General features: G+C 43.7%; 1 protein-coding gene across 4 annotated transcripts in view; it reads left to right on the top strand.

Moving 5' to 3' along the window:
- The window catches only part of ACSL4 (acyl-CoA synthetase long chain family member 4), a 56,238-nt gene that overhangs the window by 12,056 nt on the left and 24,372 nt on the right, over positions 1-19,810 (top strand). The window lies entirely within an intron of this gene.

Here is a 19,810-nt window from a genome sequence, read left to right on the forward strand (position 1 = left end):
GTAACCACTTAGTGTAGACAAGCCACAAGAGTACATTTGTTATCAGTTAAGATTGTTTTTGCAGGTTTGATACTGGTATTACATACTATGTGACTTGGCTATCTGAGGCTACACACAGTATATAGTTCAGTTAAAAAATCTCCCATCTAAGAATGTCAGTGTAATGTGCTGCAAACTGTTTTGTTTGACTTCCAGTGAAAAGGTCAATCTATTCAATTTTAAAATAGAGCAGAACCTGTTAAACAATTGCAGGTACTTTGATTACCAGTAAATTGCTGATGGAGCTCACATTATTGTAGTTATTTAAGAAAATATTTTGATGTTTGAAAGGTTTGTTTGTGTGCTGGTATTTTTAAAAGTGTGGGTTTTTAAAAAAAATGTTGATTCAAACAGCCATTTGGCTCAGCTACTGAAACATCAGTTGCAGTATGGTTACATGCACTTCATTAAATATCTTCTGGCATAATTGGCTCATTTTACTTCAAGGTAAAATAAATACTTTCTTCTGACCCCTGCTGCTAATAAGTAACAATACTGGCAATAACCAGTGGCGCTTTATTTATAAATTTTATTGAAATCCTACACACATGTTTAACTTTCTCACCTCAGGAGTAGTTAAGGCTTGACTGGAGCTGTAATGGGAAATGTGATCATTTTTGAAGTTGGTAGAAACATTTTCTGGTTCCACTATAGCTTCTTGAGTACATCTGCATCCTAGTCTTCCTGCCCCTACTGCCCACAAACAGCTGCTGCCTTTGCATCACAGCAGCAAACTAAGGAAACTTTTTTTAGCAGATTAGTATTTCAAAATATATCAGTCTTTACTTGCAAGTCTGTTTACAAAAGGGGACGAATCTGTAGACATGAGAGAGAAGAGGAAATGATGAGGCATTAGGAATGGTAAGCTGATGTGTGAGAAGTATGTTTGGATTGAAATAGAACTGCAAAAATTCCATGCCTGGATATAGCTCTTCAAAAAGAGGGAACTTTCCAGGGTAAATCAGCCCAAGTATTTCTGACACTCTCCACTGTTCATGAAAGTACCACTTACAAGCATTTTCCCAAATGTAGTCACAGTATCTTTGGCTTCAGCAGTCTTTATGGCTTGTGATACATTGACGCTATCTTCACGTACCACTACCCTATAGTCATCATTTTGTCTCTATTACCACAGGTTTTACTCTAAATGGAGTAATCTTTGGACCCTTAGCTGAAGGGCAACCAGTTCTATTTTTTTCTCTCTATACAATATTTAATGCCAAAATGGTTAGTTTATGTTGAGTCTTAATAATTGCAATTGCAGGTATTCATAATAGTTACAATTCAGATAAAAAACTTTAGTATCAGTGACTTTCATGAGAATATGGAAGAAGATTCAAGAGTGGATAATACAACTTGGTTGAGGCTAAAGCCTCCCCAACTGTGCTGTATTCCTGAGTGAATCTGCAGTCCCATACATAGACTATAAATGTAACCTCTAATTGTTTCTCTTTCTAGAAGAAAATAGTGTGTGCTTGCACACGTTTCTGATAGGCTCACTTCCAAAGTTCGTCATCTCTGGTGGACATCAAATTGTCTTCCCGCACCAAATTAGCGATCTATACAGTGGTGAAAGTGAAAAGTAGAGAGCCGGTTTTTCCATCTCAAATGACACATCTCCAGGAAATACTACCCCTGAAATGACATCACAACATCCAATCACCCTTCAGTACTCAGTCCCTCCCAGCAGTATCAGTATTCCTTGGAACTGAATATAAACTGTTCCTTAGCTTGCCTAGTTGCAACATAAGACCGGGATCTACATTAACCACCAAGGGGCTTATGATGGTTTTCTGGGTCCCCAACACTGAGAGTCACCTCATTACACCCTGCCTCTAGCAAGAGGGAGTCTTGCCTCTGGTAGCTGGATATTTGCTCCATAACACCACCAGCCTTACAACCACTCAAACATCCTCCTCTGGACTATGACAGCCCTGTCATTGTCTTTCAGATTAACCAGAGGTGCACCGTAGTCTCCTTTGAACTGTGATAGCTAGCCAGACACTGGCTACTCACAGAAATCCCAGACCCTCCTGGTCTCAAAGGAACAGTGTACCCCAGTTTTACCTTAAATCACCACTCCTGTGCAACACACAGCATTTGTGAGCACTTATAATAAAACAGGTTTTATTTAAGAGAGAATAAATGTTCTGCTAGAAACAAATGGTTACAATACAAAAGAAAATAATAAAATGCAAATGAGGGCCTACACTTAGTTACTTTTCCTATCTAATAAAATAGGTTCTCTCCACCCCGCAAAGTTCAGTTTGTTGCAGATCTGGCTGGCTTTCCAGATACCAGAATCCAATTTTTCATGAACAACATCATCCCCTGCTCAACAAAATGTCTCTTCAGTGATTGGATCTAGACTGTCTTTTTTCCACCTTGTAATATACTGAATCAGTCTTTTAGTATGCCCTGTCTATGTTCCTTTTAAACTCTAAGTGGTTTCAGTGTTTATAGTTTCTTTGATAGTTTTCCACTGACTTTTCTGTGTTGCTGTGGTGGATAGTTGCACAATGCATTACGTAATTAGCTAGTCAGAGAGTGGTGATGACTCCCCCCTGCTTGACGGGGCTGTCACCCAGACATATGATTCCCTGGGGACTGACTTGTACTTCAAGACCATAAGGCATAGTTTTTAAAGTAGTTATATTATTCCTTAAATGTTACAAATGATTATGAGTAGTCATAAGTTACAAGTTTTCAGTAGAGATGTCATGAGCTATCCTTGCTGGATAAATACCATGAAACTGGTGTATTCAGTGTAATGGTGTATCAGGCCTGAGGCAGGAGTTGCTTGTAAAGAAGGGTGAACCCTTGCCCATTGGCACCGATGGGCCTCTGTGTCACAGTGCTGATCTCACTGAAGGGAAGAAAAAAATACTTCCACGGTCCTCTTCTTGACTAACAGAAGGGAGATAAAGAGTTATGGACCCTAGAGAAATATCTCATCCTTCAGGCAGATGGAAGGCCACTGTGATATGAATGATCTGAGTGTAGGGAGAAAGGGATGTTTTGTATTTAACACCAGTTAAGTAGCTTGGGTAGTCAAATACCCAATCTTTAGGCCTCAAACAACACTTCAGGCTTCTTTAACCATTGCTTATGAGGGTTTCTCTTTTGGAGAATAAAGACCTAACACGTTTAAATTCTACATAACTCCTCTTGATAGAGTTGTGGCTTCTGGCTACTGTTACTGGAGAACCTTGTGTTTAATTTTAAAAAGTGGCTTGTGTAGGAAATATGAAAATTTAAAGACAAGCCTCTGTTTTTTTAAAAAAACAAAGGCAAAAAATCAAACAGTCATTTCACCATAACACTGATGGTTGATATCTGAGAGGGCAGGAAGTAAAAAATGCAAATGCAAGATTGATGGTTTCCTTGATAGTGTGTGTTCATATGTAAAAGTGTAAATTTATTAAGAAAAAAAAAATGGTGACAGAGCACTTTTCCCCAGTGGTAAAATGAATACTAGATAGACAAATGGATATTTCAGACAACCAGATAGACACAGTTTACTGTCTTAAATGAGCTAACACTTTCAACTCTTTCCTCTCTGACTTTAAACTAGTCATTAATAAACTGTGCATTAGTCAGTGTGTAGTAGCTGCAAAACAATAGGGGAAAAATTGGACATCTAAGTAAAAAGAAGTTTGCGTCATAATTTGTCAAGATACTTGAAGTGAAAAGGAGATGCTGCTGTAGTGCATAGTTTCAAATGAATAGCATAGAATGGATTAATTTATCCAGAATCCTTTAATATGGCATAAGGAGGGGATTCTCTATAATGTTTGCCAGTGTATATTACATATTTAGCTGCTCAGACTGGCGCATTTTCTCAATTACTAGTATGATCCACCCTTCAGCCAGAGAGGTTACTATAGGGCAACACTGATAAATTTTGTTTTCTTTCCTAAAGGATGTCTTTTGTGACTGACTGTTTGGTGCTAGTTATTTTCTAAGTCTTTATTATGAGAACATCATTGTGCAGTTGAATCCTGTTGAAAAAGACTAAAATCTTTACCTTCTTTGAGGAGTGTCCCTGTGACTGTTCCACTGTGGGTGTCTTGGTGCCCTGCACTTGTAATCGGAGGTTTGTAGTAGCAGTGCCCTGGTTGGCCACGCACGTGCGGCAGCTGTCTCACACCGCTTCGAGTGAGTGGCTACTTAGTATGGGCAGTCAACTGTCCTTCAGTTCCTTCTCTACTGCCTTTGGCTTGAGTCGGAGCGACAACAGCACCCCTGTCTATTTTGTAAACTGTTTACATTCCCACTTTTCTTTATCCCTTTTGTCGGTTTTCCTCCATTCCCTGTCCTTATTTACCCACTAAAAAAATATTTCATTCGCTTCCCCCCGCCACCGGTGGGTCTCTGCCAACAATGACTGAACTATGGCTGTTTTTCCTATAGCCCTGAGCCTCCTCAGGCATGCCTGGCTCTCCTGGCTTTAAACGCTGCCTGAACTGCAGGCTATCAGTTCCTGTATCGGATGGTCGCACTCAGTGCAGCCGCTGTCTTGGGAAAACCCACATACCACAGAAGTGTCCACGCTGCAAGAAATTATCTGCCAGGACACTGGCAGCCAAGGAACGCCAACTAAAATTATTAATAATGGAGAAATCCCTCAGGCCAGCCTCCGACCCAGAGTACAGGACTCCTCCTGGCCAACCGTCTCCAGCAACAGCCTCGGACAAGGGCTCCACCAAATTGTGGCTAAGGACCCTGCACCTAGGAAAGCGACCAAACGTTGGTCGCAGTCATCGCCACAGAGAGATCCTCCTAAAAAGGAGCAGTTTCTTGGTGAAAAATCTGCCCCGGTACCAATGGCACTGAGAACCTTGGACCAAGAGGCACTGGGAATGTCCAGTACCAAGATGTCCTCAGGAGCCAATGCACTGATGCGGCCAGGCTCTCACTCAGCTTTATGAGCTAAAGCAGGGGTCGGCAACCTTTCAGAAGTGGTGTGCCGAGTCTTCATTTATTCACTTGAATTTAAGGTTTCGCGTGCCAGTAAAAATTTTAATGTTTTTAGAAGGTCTCTTTCTATAAGTCTATAATATATAACTAACCTGTTGTATGTAAAGTAAATAAGGCTTTTAAAACGTTTAAGAAGCTTCATTTAAAATTAAATTAAAATGCAGAGCCTCCGGACTGGTGGCCAGGACCTGGGCAGGGTGAGTGCCACTGAAAATCAGCTTGCGTGCCGCCTTCGGCGCCCATGCCATAGGTTGCTTACCCCTGAGCTAAAGCTAAGCTCCCTAGCTTGGCACCGACTGTGCCTAAGAACTCCTCGGTACCGGCTAGTGTAATGGCGCCACCTGCTGCATATACATAGCCTAACAAGACCTCAGCACCGTCAGTGCATACTACGGTGCCATACATGGCACTGAGCTTCCAGGGACTGCAACCCTTTACCACACAGGCGGACCTGGCAATCTCCTCCATGCCGGGAACCCCCCTGTTCAGCACCAACGGCACCCCAGTCAGGCCAAGACCGAGCCAACTAGGCACTCCTGTTAGATCTGCACCCCCACTATCCAGTGATGAGGATGACTCAAGCCTTTAACCCAGAGATCGGCAACCTGCGGCACGCATGCCAAACACGGCACGCCAGCTGATGTTGAGTGGCACGCAGCCGCCTGCCACAGTCCTGGCCCCCAGCCCCACTCAGCCGCCCCTGCCCACCGCTCTTCCCTGTGGGGGCAGGAGGCAGAAGCTTGATTCTGTGGCAACCAAGCTTCCCTCTCCCCTGCTTCTTCCCTCAGAATGGTGCTTTCCTGCCCCGCCGCCTCTCCTTCCCTGCGCCAATCAGCTGATGGCCCTAGAGAGGGGGAGGGGGAAGAGCAACAGGGTGCAGGCAGTTCCCTAGAGGAGACAGAGAGAGGTAGGAACGGAGCCTTGGGGAAAGGAGTGGAACAGGGCATATCCCTTCCAGCCCTGAGCCACTCAGGGCAGGGGGCTGGGAGCACCCCTACGAGCCGAGCACCCCAGCCCTCTGCCTTGAACCCCCCCCACCCCAACACACACCCAGCCTTCTGCCCTGTATCTCCATAGCCTCATCCCTCTGCCCTGCACCCCCCTACACACACACACACTCAGCCTTCTGCTGTGCACCCCCCCCCCTGAGCCCTCTGCCCTGACCCTTGACCCCCCCACACACACCCAGCCTTCTGCCCTACACCCCTTCCACCTAAGCCCTCATCCCTGACCTCCCTCCATCCCAGCCTTCTGCCCTGAACCCACTCTCCCAGCCTTCTGCCCTGACCTCTGAAACCTCCCCACCCAGGTCTGGGGTCCCGGCTGCAGGCCCTGCTCAGCCTGCTGCCGGCCTAGGTGAACAGAACCCCAGGCTGGCAGTGAGCTGAGCAGACTGGCGGTGTAAGATCAGCATTTTAATTTAATTTTAAATGACGGTCCTTAAACATTTTGAAAACCTTGTTTACTTTACATATAATAGTTTAGTTATATAATATAGACTTATAGAAAGAGACCTTCTAAAAACGTTAAAATGTATTACTGGCACGCGAAACCTTTAAATCAGAGTGAATAAATGAAGACTCGGCACAGCACTTCTGAAAGGTTGCTGACCCCGCTTTAACCCCTTGTCATTCCTCCCTGAAACAGGGATTCTCTCACCAACTGCCTTTGCAGCAAAGCTGGCAGGCACAATTATGGATGCCACCGCCCATTGTCATGCCACCCAATTGGCCATGCTAGCACTCGTGGGCAATCTACAGAGCCCAGAACCTTAAACCCCCTAATCCACAGGTGACAAGGGCCACCTGGTCCCCTTCACCCATGAACCCACCACCATCAGAGGCCCAGGAGGAAGAGGGAAAGGAGCCAGAAGAGGCTCCTGAAGGCAATACACTGCCACCCACCCATATTTCGTCCTCATCCCCGGACGAAACAGTTATGCCATCACCTCCCACCACAGGAGATGACTTCAAGTCCTTCCAGGACTTATTTAAAAAAGTTGCAGAATCCCTGGACATCTCTTCAGCAGAGCTGCCAGAGACCCAGCACAAACTTACTGACATCTTGCAGGCATCCCCATCAGCAAAGATAGTTCTGCCCATTAACTCAGCCATAATGGACCCTGCAAAGATAATATGGCAGACACCTGCCACTGTCCCACCATCCTGTAAATGCTTAGACAGAAGATACTGTGTACCAGCGAAAGGAGCTGAGTTCCTATTCACTCATCCGGCTCCTAATTCATTGGCCATAGAGGTGGTGCACCAGAGGGGAAAACAACCCCAGTCAAAAACTACACCTTATAACAAGGACTGGAAAAGGCTTGACCTCTTTGGACGCAAATCTTATTCTGCCTTGTTGAAATTTCATATAGCAAATTATTCAGCTCTCAAAGCAAAGTACACCTACAACTTGTTCAACAAATTGAAATCCTTTGTTGATCAACTGCCAGAGGAAGCAAAGGAACAATACAAAGCCAACGTTGCAGAGGGCTCCTTAATTGCCAAAACAGCCCTCCCTCGACTCTGCTGACATGGCAGCCCGATCCATGGCCACATCAGTTGTCATGCGTCGAACATCATGGCTCCACCTCTCTGGAGTCCCTGGGAAAGTACAAGCCACAGTTGAGTACCTACCCTTTGAGGGCCAAAAAGTATTTGCTGAGAGCACAGATCCATCTCTTCATACCTTAAACGAACAACCTTGTAGACCTTGGGTATTTACGTTCCCCTGAACAAGAAAAAATAGGGCAGATTCTATACCCAAAGATTCTGTCCTGCCCCATATTCCCAACCCCAGAGACAATATGATCACAACTGCAAGCAAAAACAAGTGAGATGCAGGCAGAACCAGGATCAACCTGCCACATCTCAATCTTCAACATCCCGTGAATCATTTTGAAGTATTAGTCGAGGGCTCGAGACCTCTATCTTCTCCTATGCTGGATTATCAGATGACTTCCAGTCTCTTTGGAGACCATCTGCTATCACACTACTCAGTGTGGAACAACATCACTGCAGACAAATGGGTTCTGGAAATCATCCAGAAGGGTTACTCTATCCCATTTATTTCTACTCCCCCTACCCACCTGCCTTCCCTGTCCCTCTTCAGGGACCTCTCTCACGAGACTCCATTGCAGCAGGAAATAAACCATCTCCTGTAACTAGGAGCCGTGGAAACAGTATCACTCCAACATAGGGGAAGAGGGTTTTATTCCTGTTATTTTCTCAAGCAGAAAAAGAACGGCGGATGAAGACCCATTCTGGACTTACGTAGATTCAACAAGTTTGTACTGATGCAACGCTTCAAAATGGTAACCCTGGCAACCATAATCCCTGCATTAGAGAGAGGAGATTTGTAGGTCGAGGGACGAGAGACAGACGCCTACTTTCATGTCACCATCCAGCACACAGAAGATTCCTGTGTACTCATAATGTTGATGGCCTAATGTGAAGCAAAGTGCTACCCTTCAGATTATCGACAGCCCCAGGGGTATTCTCCAGGGTCCTAGCCATCACCGCAGCTCACCTCCACAGGCTAGGGGTAATGATCTTCCCATACTTGGACAACTGCCTTATAAGAGCACCAACTCGGCACATGGCAGTACAAGCCACACAAACTGCTATAACCAGTGATGAGCTGCCAAATTTTTAACAACCGGTTCCCTCCTCCCTCCAAATTGTTAACAACTGGTTCCCTCCTCCTCCCCCCCCCCGACGCCTGTCCCATCCAACCCCCCCATGTTCCTTGACAGCCCCCATGCCCTATCCACCCCCTTCCCTGTCCCCTGACTGCCCCTTGCCACCCCATCCCACCCCGTCTCTCATTCCTGATGGCACCCCGGGGACCCCTACCCCATCCAACCACCCCTTCTCTCTGTCCCTTGACTGTCCCTGGAATCCCTACCCCTAACTGCCCCCCACTGCCCCATCCAACCCCTGCTCCTTTCTGACTCCCCCCCGACCCTTACCCCCATTCAGTCCCCCTGTTCCCTGCCCTCTGACTGCTCCAACACTAATCCACCCCCCGAACTCCCCTGCCCTCTATCCATCACGCCCTCCCTGCTCCCCTTACCTTGCTGCCTGGAGATAGGGTCCCAGCTGGGCTGGGGCTGGGACCCGGACACTGGGGCAGGAGCCGCGCCGCCCAGCCAGACCGGCCGCAGACGCCGGGACAGGAGCCCTGCTGTGCCGCCCAGCCGGACCCGGCCGCGGACCCCGGGGCAGGAGCCGAGCCCCGCCCACGCCCGTCGCTGGGCCACGGACCCGGAGCCAAGCTCCGCCGCCGGGCTGCGGACCTGGACCCTGGGACAGGAGCTGAGCCCCAGCTGCGGACCCTGGGGCCGGAGCCGAGCCCTGCCCGCCCGCCGCTGGGCCACAGACCCGGAGCCAAGCTCCGCCGCCAGGCCGCGGACCTGGACCCCGGGGCAGGAGCCGAGCCCCGCCCGCGCCCCCCCCGGCAGGAGCCGAGCCCCGCTGCACCGCCGGACCAGGCCGCGGACCCCGGAGCAGGAGCGGAGCCCCGCCCGTGCCCCCCACGGCAGGAGCCGAGCCCGCTGCGCCGCGACCAGACCCGCGGACCCTGGGGCAGGAGCCGAGCCCCGCCCGCGCCCCCCGCGGACCCCAGGGCAGGAGCCGAGCCCCGCTTGCTTACCTGCCTGCCTCCCTTCCTCCTGTTCAGGCTTCCCGCGAACACCTGATTCGCGGGAAGCAGGGGAGGGGGAGGAGAAGGGGGCGGAGCAGGAGAGGAGCGGGAGGTGAGCTTCAGCCGGAGCTTTTGTTGAATTTAGCAGCCCTTATAGAACTGGTTGTCCTGGAACAACCGGTTCTAAAATGGCTGCTAAATTTAACAACCGGGATCGCGGGAACCAGTGCGAACCGGCTCCAGCTCACCCCTGCCTGCCTGGCTCTTTAGCATCCGGTTCTCTGTCCGGCGTCTAATTTTAGCAAACGGTTCGCGTGAACTTCTTGGGCATATGGCTGCTACAATTTACGTAATCAAACATGCCAGACTCCATATGAGATGCCTACAGGCCTGGCTCTGCACCTGCTATATAACACACAAGCATTCCCTCCACAAACGGCTCACTATGCTCGGCAGAGCGAAGGACTCCCTCAAATTGTGTATGCAACTGGAAAACATCTGCTTGGGGGGTTCCATTTCAACAAAAAGATCCCACTGTAACACCACAGATACCTCCCTCGTGGGATGGGGAACCCATCTGGACAGCAGAACATTTCCTACTGCTCATTCGCAACAATACCGTTGAAGTCCTCACAGACACCACCAGCCTGTATGTTTTATATAAACTGACAGGGTGGAGCTCAATCATACCCTCTCTACATCGAGGCACTACACCTCACAAGGCATATTTTGTATGAAGATTATTACAAGAGTATGTAGGGTGTAAATACAAGGGGGCATTTGGTCATAATCAGTAACTGAAAAAATATGCCAGACTAGTTGCTGGTTTAGCAGATAAATATGCACTGTCTACAGTGCGGCTTAGGTTGGCTTAAGTATGTTTCTCAGGAGTATGACATTTTCACACCACTAATTCATGTAGCTAGGTTAACCTAATTTTAGATGTAGCCCATACCTCACTTAGTAATATATATTCAAATCCTGTTTTAAGAATTTTCTGCCTACTTCAGGCACTTCTGATACACCTCTCACTATAATATTTAAAACACCTGTGAGGTCATGATGTACAAATATTTAGTATCAAATTATATTTGAATACAGGCTGCAAGAGCTGGAAGACTAGGGTAAGCAATATTTAAACAGTTCATTAATAATCTACTTAGCTTTTTGAATAAGCACCTTATTATCACTGATTGATTTTCATACAGATATCCTATAGTCACCCTGATTGCACAAACTACCAAAAGTAAATACTTTAGTCTTGGCCCTGTAGAATAATATTTAATCAAGGCCCTAAGTTTACTCTGGACATGCATGCTCCAGAATGTAATGAAAACTATCGGACCATGGAAACATAGATATCTAAGAGTCACTCTTATACACTCATAAATGTTTTCAAAGTTTTCTGTATGGAGAGATACGGTTGCTCATTTTCTGTATTTCTTAACCCCTCTTTACTACTAAGGATGTTTGCAAAATAAAAAAAATATATATAATTAGAATCCGTGAATTAGCTGTCCCTGATTGCCCTAATTGCTGCTGAAATTACTGTCAAACACAGGATTATGACTTTTGAGTGATATATGAGCAGATCATAGAAATGTAGGGCTGAAAGGGATCTTGAGAGGTGATCAAGTACAGCCCCCTGGACTGAAGCAGGACTGAGTAAACCTAGACCATTCCTGGCCTGTTTTTGTCTAACCTGTTCTTAAAAACCTCCAATGATGGGGATTCTACAACCTCCCTTGGAAACCTGTTCCAAAGTTAATTACCCTTATAGTTAGAAAGCTTTTCCTAATATCTAACCTAAATATTCCTTGCTTGAAGATTAAGCCCATTACACCAACCTCCAGTGGACATGGAGAACAATTGATCAATTTCTTAATCTGGGTAGCTTCATTTCTCCTGCTCAGCAGGTGAATGCAGAACCAGGAGACTGACCAGAGCCTGAGCTTTCACATTTTGTAATTGTGTTTTAAATGGCTTTTAAACTTTTGAAGTAAAATCTATCCTCTGGGCAGGGGGATGGGGCACAGGAGGGGGGTGCAGGGTGCTGGATCCAGGTGGTACTCTTCTTGGGTGGCTCCCTGGAAGTGGCAACCTGTCCCTGCTGCTCCTAGACAGAGGCGTGGCTAGGTTGCTATACGCACTGCCCCCGCCCCGAGCACTGGCTCCGCAGCTCCCACTGGCCACAAACGGCATTCCCTTCTGCACCCCAACAGTCTGCCCTGAGCCCCCTCCCAGAGCCTGCGCCCTGCACTTCGACCCCTCATAGCCGTTCCTCCACCTAGGAGCAGCAGGGACATGTCGCTGCTTCCAGGGAGCCACATGGAACCAGGTAGGGAGCCTGCCGGCCCAGTGCCAACCAGACTATAAACTGGACTTTCAATGAAGATCAGAAATGCCAGTTTATAGAGCTTTCCGGTTGGTAAAGTGCCGGATAACACAGCTTTTACTGTACTATGTACTTATTTCCAGGAATGAAAATTCTGAAGAAAAGGCACACATTGTATAGTGGACTCCACTTATCTGGAGAATTATGGTTTTTTTTTGTTTTGTTTTAAGTAAGTTTACAATTTATTAGACTACTGCTTGAAGAGCTGGTACATCACATTCCCCCTGCCCTTAGTATCAGCAAAATTATCTGTTGCGTTTTCCCTTTGAAGTGTTGGGTCAAGAGCTAGCTTCCTACGGTAGAGAAGTAATGCTTTGTATTCATTTACCTTTCCAAGATGTAGTTACATGCCTATATTTGTCATAGAAATATTACACATCTTATTTTTGCATCGACTTGGAGTGTTTCTTCAAAAGAGAAGTTACTTACAATTTGGAACCATGCTAAAATTCTGCACTGGTTTCTTTCTCCCTCTGCCAGTTGAAATAATCTTCTCTGTATGCCATAAGTATTTTAAATCCAGTTGTTTGGAACTGGTATGAATTTAGAATTGCCATTTTAAAAATCATGTTTAAAACTTCTGCTTCGAGTTTGTAGTTGCATATTAATCTGAGGCATTCCAAAAACGAATGGTGTGAACTTGCACAGAGTACCTTACATATAACAATATAGCTTTCATTCTTTTTGCTTTCCTGTAACATGGTAAAAGTAGAACATGACTACACGTGGAAAGTGCGGTCAAATTTGAGGTCAAAGTAATACTGTATGGTTGGAAGTAAAGACTTACTAGCAAAAGGATACCAAGAAACACATACAGATACTCAGAAGCCTCAAATGAAGAGATGTACATGAGGAAATTGGAATAAGAGGATAAACTAATTTGAGAAGTTTAAATGCTTTAAAATTTTAATGCATAATTTTGGTGGTTGAGAATAAAAAGAGCATATTATATTCTCTTCTAAGGAGAAACAATTATTAAACTGTGTTAAGGTGTAAATTTCCCTTGGCATATTTTATATGCCCCCTTTCTATATGCAACATTGTTCTATTTTTTGCTTTCCTGAATCTACCTCAAGGTGTTTGCATCTCCTCCTTGCTCAAATGGTCCCCTACTACAGAGTGAAATAGTTTAATTTAAGTAAGTGTTTAGTTTTTGATAGAAATAACCAATTCTAGTGGATAATCTGATGCTTTCATCTGTGATAATTTTTGGACTGTTGTCTCTGATGATCTGCCCCATTTCACCAATCCAAGTATTATCTGATTTGGGTGCTCTACTCTCCAAGTCATATTTTTGGTTAACCAGTTAGATTTCAGAAGCAATAATGGGAAGCATTTTTGCATTTATCAGCAAGCAGTATTTCTCTCTGAAATGAAAAATGTGCTAAGGATGGCAATATGATACAGCTGTTACTTGCCTCTTGAGATCACTGTGAGGGATAACACCCATGGCTGAAACCTCTGATCTCATTTCATAAATAATTTCCATTCTCTGGTGTCCTCTCTGGTACATGGTGTTTTGAAATGTGTGTGGATTTGTTTTGTTAAACTGGTAAACTTGCTTTGATTACTGAGGGTTGGTCTTCACGACAGAGCTAAATTAACGCTGATGCAATTGATGCAGCTGCATCGATTTAGCAGGTCTAGCGAAAACACGCTCAATCGATTTCTGCTTCTGCTTCTCGTTGAGGTGGAGTACAATGTCAGTGGGAGAACATCTCCTGTCAACATAGCGTAGTGTGGACCCTGCGGTAAGTAGATGTAAGCTATGTCAACTTGAGATACGCTACTAACATAACTCAAATTGGATAGCTTAAATCGACCAGCAGCTTTAGTGAAGAATGTTCTAATAGAGAAACAATCACAGATAAAGATAGGAGGCTACATATGTTTATGGAGAAGTGTAATTCATTCATGTTTATGGAACTGGTGTTTCTTGTATGGCCAGGGAAGTTCATAAATCCTCTGACCAATTTCTCTACGTCTGAGTGTTTAGGTTTTGATCTGAATTAGTGGAAGATAGACATAAGAACTACATCAGATATGTATGACTTCCCAGGGCACATGGGTGTAGGGCTGGGCCACGTGGGCTGCCTATGTCCTCCTCTGCACCCTAGCTGCAGAGAGAGGAAGTGATCTAAAACTTCCCGCTACTCGAGACTGGACACCAGTGAGAGAGGCCTTGGGAGATTCTTGGGGGACCTCACTTCCCCTGCCCCCCACACCTCAACCCTGTTTTTTTCTGTAAGTGTCTGAAAATGAGGATGAGTTTTTCTGTAAGGGTAGGGAGGGAACGTGGATGTTCAAGTTGTGTGAAGAATTCTGACTGGCAGCCTGATCTAAGGGAAGCATGGAAAGGCAATTATAGGATGAAAGGGAAATAGAAGTAATTCTACTTTTGGCAAATTGCTTTTTTGTTTTTGTCTTATCTGTTTTTCCTTCTGGATTGTAAGCTCTTAGAGGCAGGTATCTTCTTCTATAGGTGTACAACTCCTAGTCCAAAGGGGGTTCGAACCCTGGTTTGGGGTCTTTAGGTGCTACTGGAATGCAAAAAAATAAATAGTACCATCATTTCTGTTTGGGGGAGGGTGTTCATGTGCATTTTGTCCCATTTTATATGAAAGGATGGGAAATTTTTCTTGATATCCCAGTTGGAGACTTATACCGTATGAGCAAGTGGAGCTTGAGGAGGTTAAAGAACAGATGAGCAGGACATACCTGGAAGTCTTGAACCATTATTTTAAGACCCCTGGGATCATTTGGTGGTACAATGTATGTGGGTGCTGAGTGCCACTCCCTAAAACAGTTTACTTCCTTGGTATTGTTTACAGGTTTTTCTATAGCAGTCATCACTGCAGTATCTGGATGCCTCACAAACATTTGTGTGTGTGTGTGTGTGTGAGAGATATTGATCTTCAACTCAGATACCATAGGAGACCAAATCCTGTACTAAGCTTATGGAAATGGGCTGAGCAAAGGGAGTTGAGAGGGAGATTTTTCTCTCCCAACTTCAATAGGATTCTGCAGGAGTAACGGTTCAAGTAGGTAGATCTGTCAGCAAACTGAGACCTTATTAATTGTTTTGGGTTTCTTTCCTTCCTTACCAGAAAAAATATAAATTATATAGTGAAGATTACTTTTTTAGTGACCTGCAGTTAGAACAGTATTGTCAAGGTCAGAAATAAGAGCTGCAGAAGTCATGGAGGTCCTGGAAAGTCATGGAATCTGTGACAGACTCGCAGCCTTAATTATAATAAGTTTAGGCCTTAACGTATTTTGTATTGAATTCAGATTATTTTTAAAAAGAAAAACTTAACAAAATCAAAAAAATCCAATTTAAATAGACTTTAAAAAAAATTCATAAGTTTTTATTCATCCTGCACTGTATCTAGTGAGGGAATTTTAAAATGACACTATAAATCAGTCCTTCATAGGCAACATACTGTGATAGCATATCAATGAATTGCAGAGGTATCAGGTCCTCTTTGCATTTCCTGTCCTTGTGTGCCTAGTGACACAATGACCTAAAAATATGGAGAAAGCTGTCTGAGAAAGGAACAAACTTGAAAACTGGTCTCTGGTTACTTATTTTCCAGCAAGTTTTTAAGTTGCATAAATATTGGCACAGTCTGTTCTCACAGAACATTGACATCACTTATAAACATTGAATCATTTCCCTTGATTTTTCTCATAATCCTTTCTGGCATATAGAGGTTGAAATAATATGTAAAACTTTCCAAATGTTTTTTATGTGGGCTTGTCTCTTTGCCTTATAAGTGCTCTCTTATTCATGTGTCTAGAGACAGCCGTAATAATCTTGGAAAGAAATTTGGTGAGTAGTTGGTGTACTGAATGCATTTTCCTGTTTGCTTAACCCAGTTGTTTCTTTGCAGCAATATCTTTGTTTCAATATCTTTAATTTCTTCCTCTGAATCATTGTTTCAAAACCAAAAAGTAAAATAGACTTTCAGTTCTAGTATTTGAATAAATCCAGGGGGTCAAGATTAATATTTACTATTGATCATGGTAATAACCTCTGCATTCATTTGATGTGCTCTGTTATATCTTTGTAATGTGTAAATCTGGATTTTTCACTAACCTTTTTGTGAATATTTACCATGGTCTCTAAAATGCATAGATTTGTCTGAATGATAAACAAATTCCAGAAACGTTTTTGGTTATTCATATTTGACTTCTTTGTGAGTGAAAGGTTTCAGTATCTTCTTCCAAAAGATTTTTAACTCTGAATGTTCATTCTAAGAGTGAAATCTTGGCCCCATTTGAAGTCAAAGGGAATTTTTGCCACTGACTTCACTGGGGCCAGGATTTCCACCCTAAGTGTTCATTTAAATTAACTTTTTCACACATTCCAAATTCTAGTCTTTCTTTACAATAGTAAATACTTCCTGCTTTTTCAGCCCACACTCCACTTCCTCACTAAAAAGATTTACTATCATATATTCACTATTCCCATTTATTTCACTATTGCTGGACATTTTTGCAAATGCAGCTTCTTTATCTAAAACATTAATTTTTCTATTTATTCTGTTTTACAATCAGTGCAAACATAGGCAAGTCTTTTGAAATAACCAAGGAACTAATACACATTACCCAATTCGTATGCTTTTGAATGTTAAGTTGTCCCTCTGTGTTTTGAGTTTCTGTACTAACAAAAACCTCTTGCTAGTGGAAATAACTGTTAAATTGATGCTTCCTTGCAATTAAATTGCACAGGCTAAAATTTCTGGGCAAAGACACTTAAAATAAGTTTTTAAAATTATACTTTGGCATTCTAATTGCTTATGCAAACATTTGATGAGTAAATATTACTTCCTCTGTCTAACTATTGAAATCTAGAGCAGTACATTTCACCCTTGGTGAATAGTTTTTGTCGCAGCTTCTAGCACTATAATCTATGCCCCCTCTTTTTCCATTCTTTTACTGTCAACTTAATTTAAGCTTTGATGATAAAACTAAGAGCAATTATTGGAAAAAGTAAATCTCTTGCCTGCCATTTATTCCGTGTGTGTGCTATTTAAAAATTAGTCATAAATTGAGGGCCTCTCTGATGTCCCAGAATTAATGCCCTATTTTAGGCTTTGTTCGAAGGATTTAGTTGCTAGAGAATAAGAGATGCATATCAAAAACTGTCTCTGAAGCTTTTAATTGAACATCAAAGCTAGTCTATGTTGTAACTATTAAGTTATTACCTACCATAGATGGTAATACTTATGTAAGTAAGCAATGGCATCACTTATACTATATATTTGTCCAAGCATTTGGACAACTGAACTATAAAAGTTCTGTAACTAACTTGTAGTTGGTAATATAGTGTGCTGTTGGCTTATGAGAGAAGACTTTGAGTATACTGTAACAATTTCTCCCAAACTGATCTCCTCTAAACAGCTAGCATATTGATGAATAAGCTTTGTTTCAAAATTGAAACAATGAACTGACTAACATGGAGGAAAATCCAATGGGAACATTGAAAATATAGCTATCAGAAGGCAACAGACAATAGCTATGGTCATGGTTTGTTATTTAGATTGTACAGTATTAGTACTGAAAATGTGCTAGTTTCTTTTTAAACAGAGGGTAGTACAGTTCCACTGAAAATATAGTTCCTGCCTCAAGAAACTGCAGCTCCACTATACTGTTTCCAAAATAGTGTGTAGTCAAAATGGTTTTGAAATTAACACTTAATAAGGTTTTACAGTACAACATTTTTTCCCTAAAGTGATGCTATGTAGTATATTACTGTGTTTTTTTGCCCCCTAGGATTACAAAATGTCCTCATTTTCATAAAACAAGGATTATTACCCTCTTGCCCCCAAGATACAATGTGAACTTTGTCATACTTAGTACTAATCCCTACTTGGCTTGCCTTGAGAATGTCTTTGATGGTTTCACTGACACAAGATATTTGCTCTCCTCTCCCCCCCCCCCCCCCAATGACGCATGGAAAAATAAATAATGAAAGCATAAGCTTAGATGTCAGGCACCAGGGCTCATTTTGTAACCAAATGAAATCAATATCTAGACATTCTGCTGGTCTGAAACGATTGTTTATGATGTCTATTATATGTAATATATGCTGCGGTATAAAGGTTTAAATGGCATGAGTTTGGGATGGTCACGTTATCGATGAGTAGAAAAGCCTTAGTTATATACATCATCCCATAAGTGCCAATAAGACCTTTAAATCACAATATATTGTGTTTTTGTACTTGTCTCATGCTTAAAGAAAAGCTATTCTAGCAACTATCAGATGATGGGGGGTGGGGTGTGTGTGTGTGTGGTTTTTTTAAGTATTGGGACTTTTTCCATTAGCCTCTAAGGGCTTTTCTACACTTACTGGGGGATCAACATGCGGCATTTGATCTGTGGTCGATTTAGTGGGTCTTCATTAGACCCGCTAAATTGACCATCGATGCATCGTTTTCCTGTCGACTCCTGTACTCCACCGGATCGAGAAGAGTAGGGGGAGTCGATGGGAGAGCGTCTCCTGTCTACATTGTGTTGTGTGGACCCCGCGGTAAGTAGGTCTAAGCTACGTCTATTTGAGTTACGCTATTCACGTGACTCAAATTGCGTAGCTTAGATAGACTTTCCCTATAGTGTAGACAAGGCCTTAGTTACTATAGGCAGGTCTACACTAGAAGTGCTACAGCTGTGACCACGCTCTATGCTGATGGGAGAGCGCTCTCCCGTCAGCATAATTACTCCACCTCTGCAGGAGGTGGAAGCTGCGGTGGCAGGAGACTGTCTCCCGCTAACATAGTGCCGGTGTGGACAGCGCTTAGGTCGCTGTAACTTGTGTTGCTCGGGGGTGTCTTTTTTCACACCCCTGCATGACATAAGTTAGACTAACTTAGTAGTGTAGACCTGCCCTATGAATCCAACTATCTAAGGGTCAGGGGGAGATTAATTTTATAACTAATAATCTGTTAGAACATTTAGGTCATTTTTAATCTAAAAATAACTATCCTTGAAGAGAGAGAACAAACTTTAAAGTCATAACACTTATAGGTATAGGAAAGATATCACTGATGCAGGACTAAATCTTAGCCACACTTGGGGTTGTACAAACATAATATTGAGAGAAACCTACCACATTTGGGGCAGAAGAAGGAAATCTCTTTTACTACACTGTTGTTAGAGGTGGGAAACCATGGGATGGTTAGAGGCAATCCAGCCTGGCCCAGCTTCCCTCTCCCTCCTTTAAGATAAGTGTATCCTGCCTATGGTTACCATCAGTGCTTAATTTGTGCCAGGGCTAAGCACCGTCGCCTCCAGGCTCGGCAGTTCATAGCCCTCCCTGGCACTTCTTGGCTTGCTATGTCAGTTATGAAAGGAAAAAAATTGCTTCAGCACTGGCACATAATTGGTTGAGCCCTGGCGCCTCTTTATTACAATACAATACTGGTTACAATACATCCTGGAAGTTGGGGGGGGGGGGAGGGGGCTGCAGGAATTGAAAAGTTGTTTGTATCCCTGCAGACTGGCTGATGCATGTTCTAATGGCTCACAACTTTAAGCTCAGTCATACCTGATTGATCATGTGCCAGAGGTACAAGGTCATAGGGGTAATTTCAGTAGATTTCCACAGAGTTTAAGGCCAGAAGGTATCATTTTATCATGTAGTCTGACCTCCTGCATATCACAGGTCGTTAACTTTCACACACATACCCCTCTGTACTGACTAAAGCATGACTGTACATGTTCAAAGTACAAGACTAAATGTGAGTAACG

This window comes from Mauremys reevesii, linkage group 9 (genome assembly GCF_016161935.1).
Source record: "Mauremys reevesii isolate NIE-2019 linkage group 9, ASM1616193v1, whole genome shotgun sequence".
NCBI classification, from domain to species: Eukaryota; Metazoa; Chordata; order Testudines; family Geoemydidae; genus Mauremys; species Mauremys reevesii.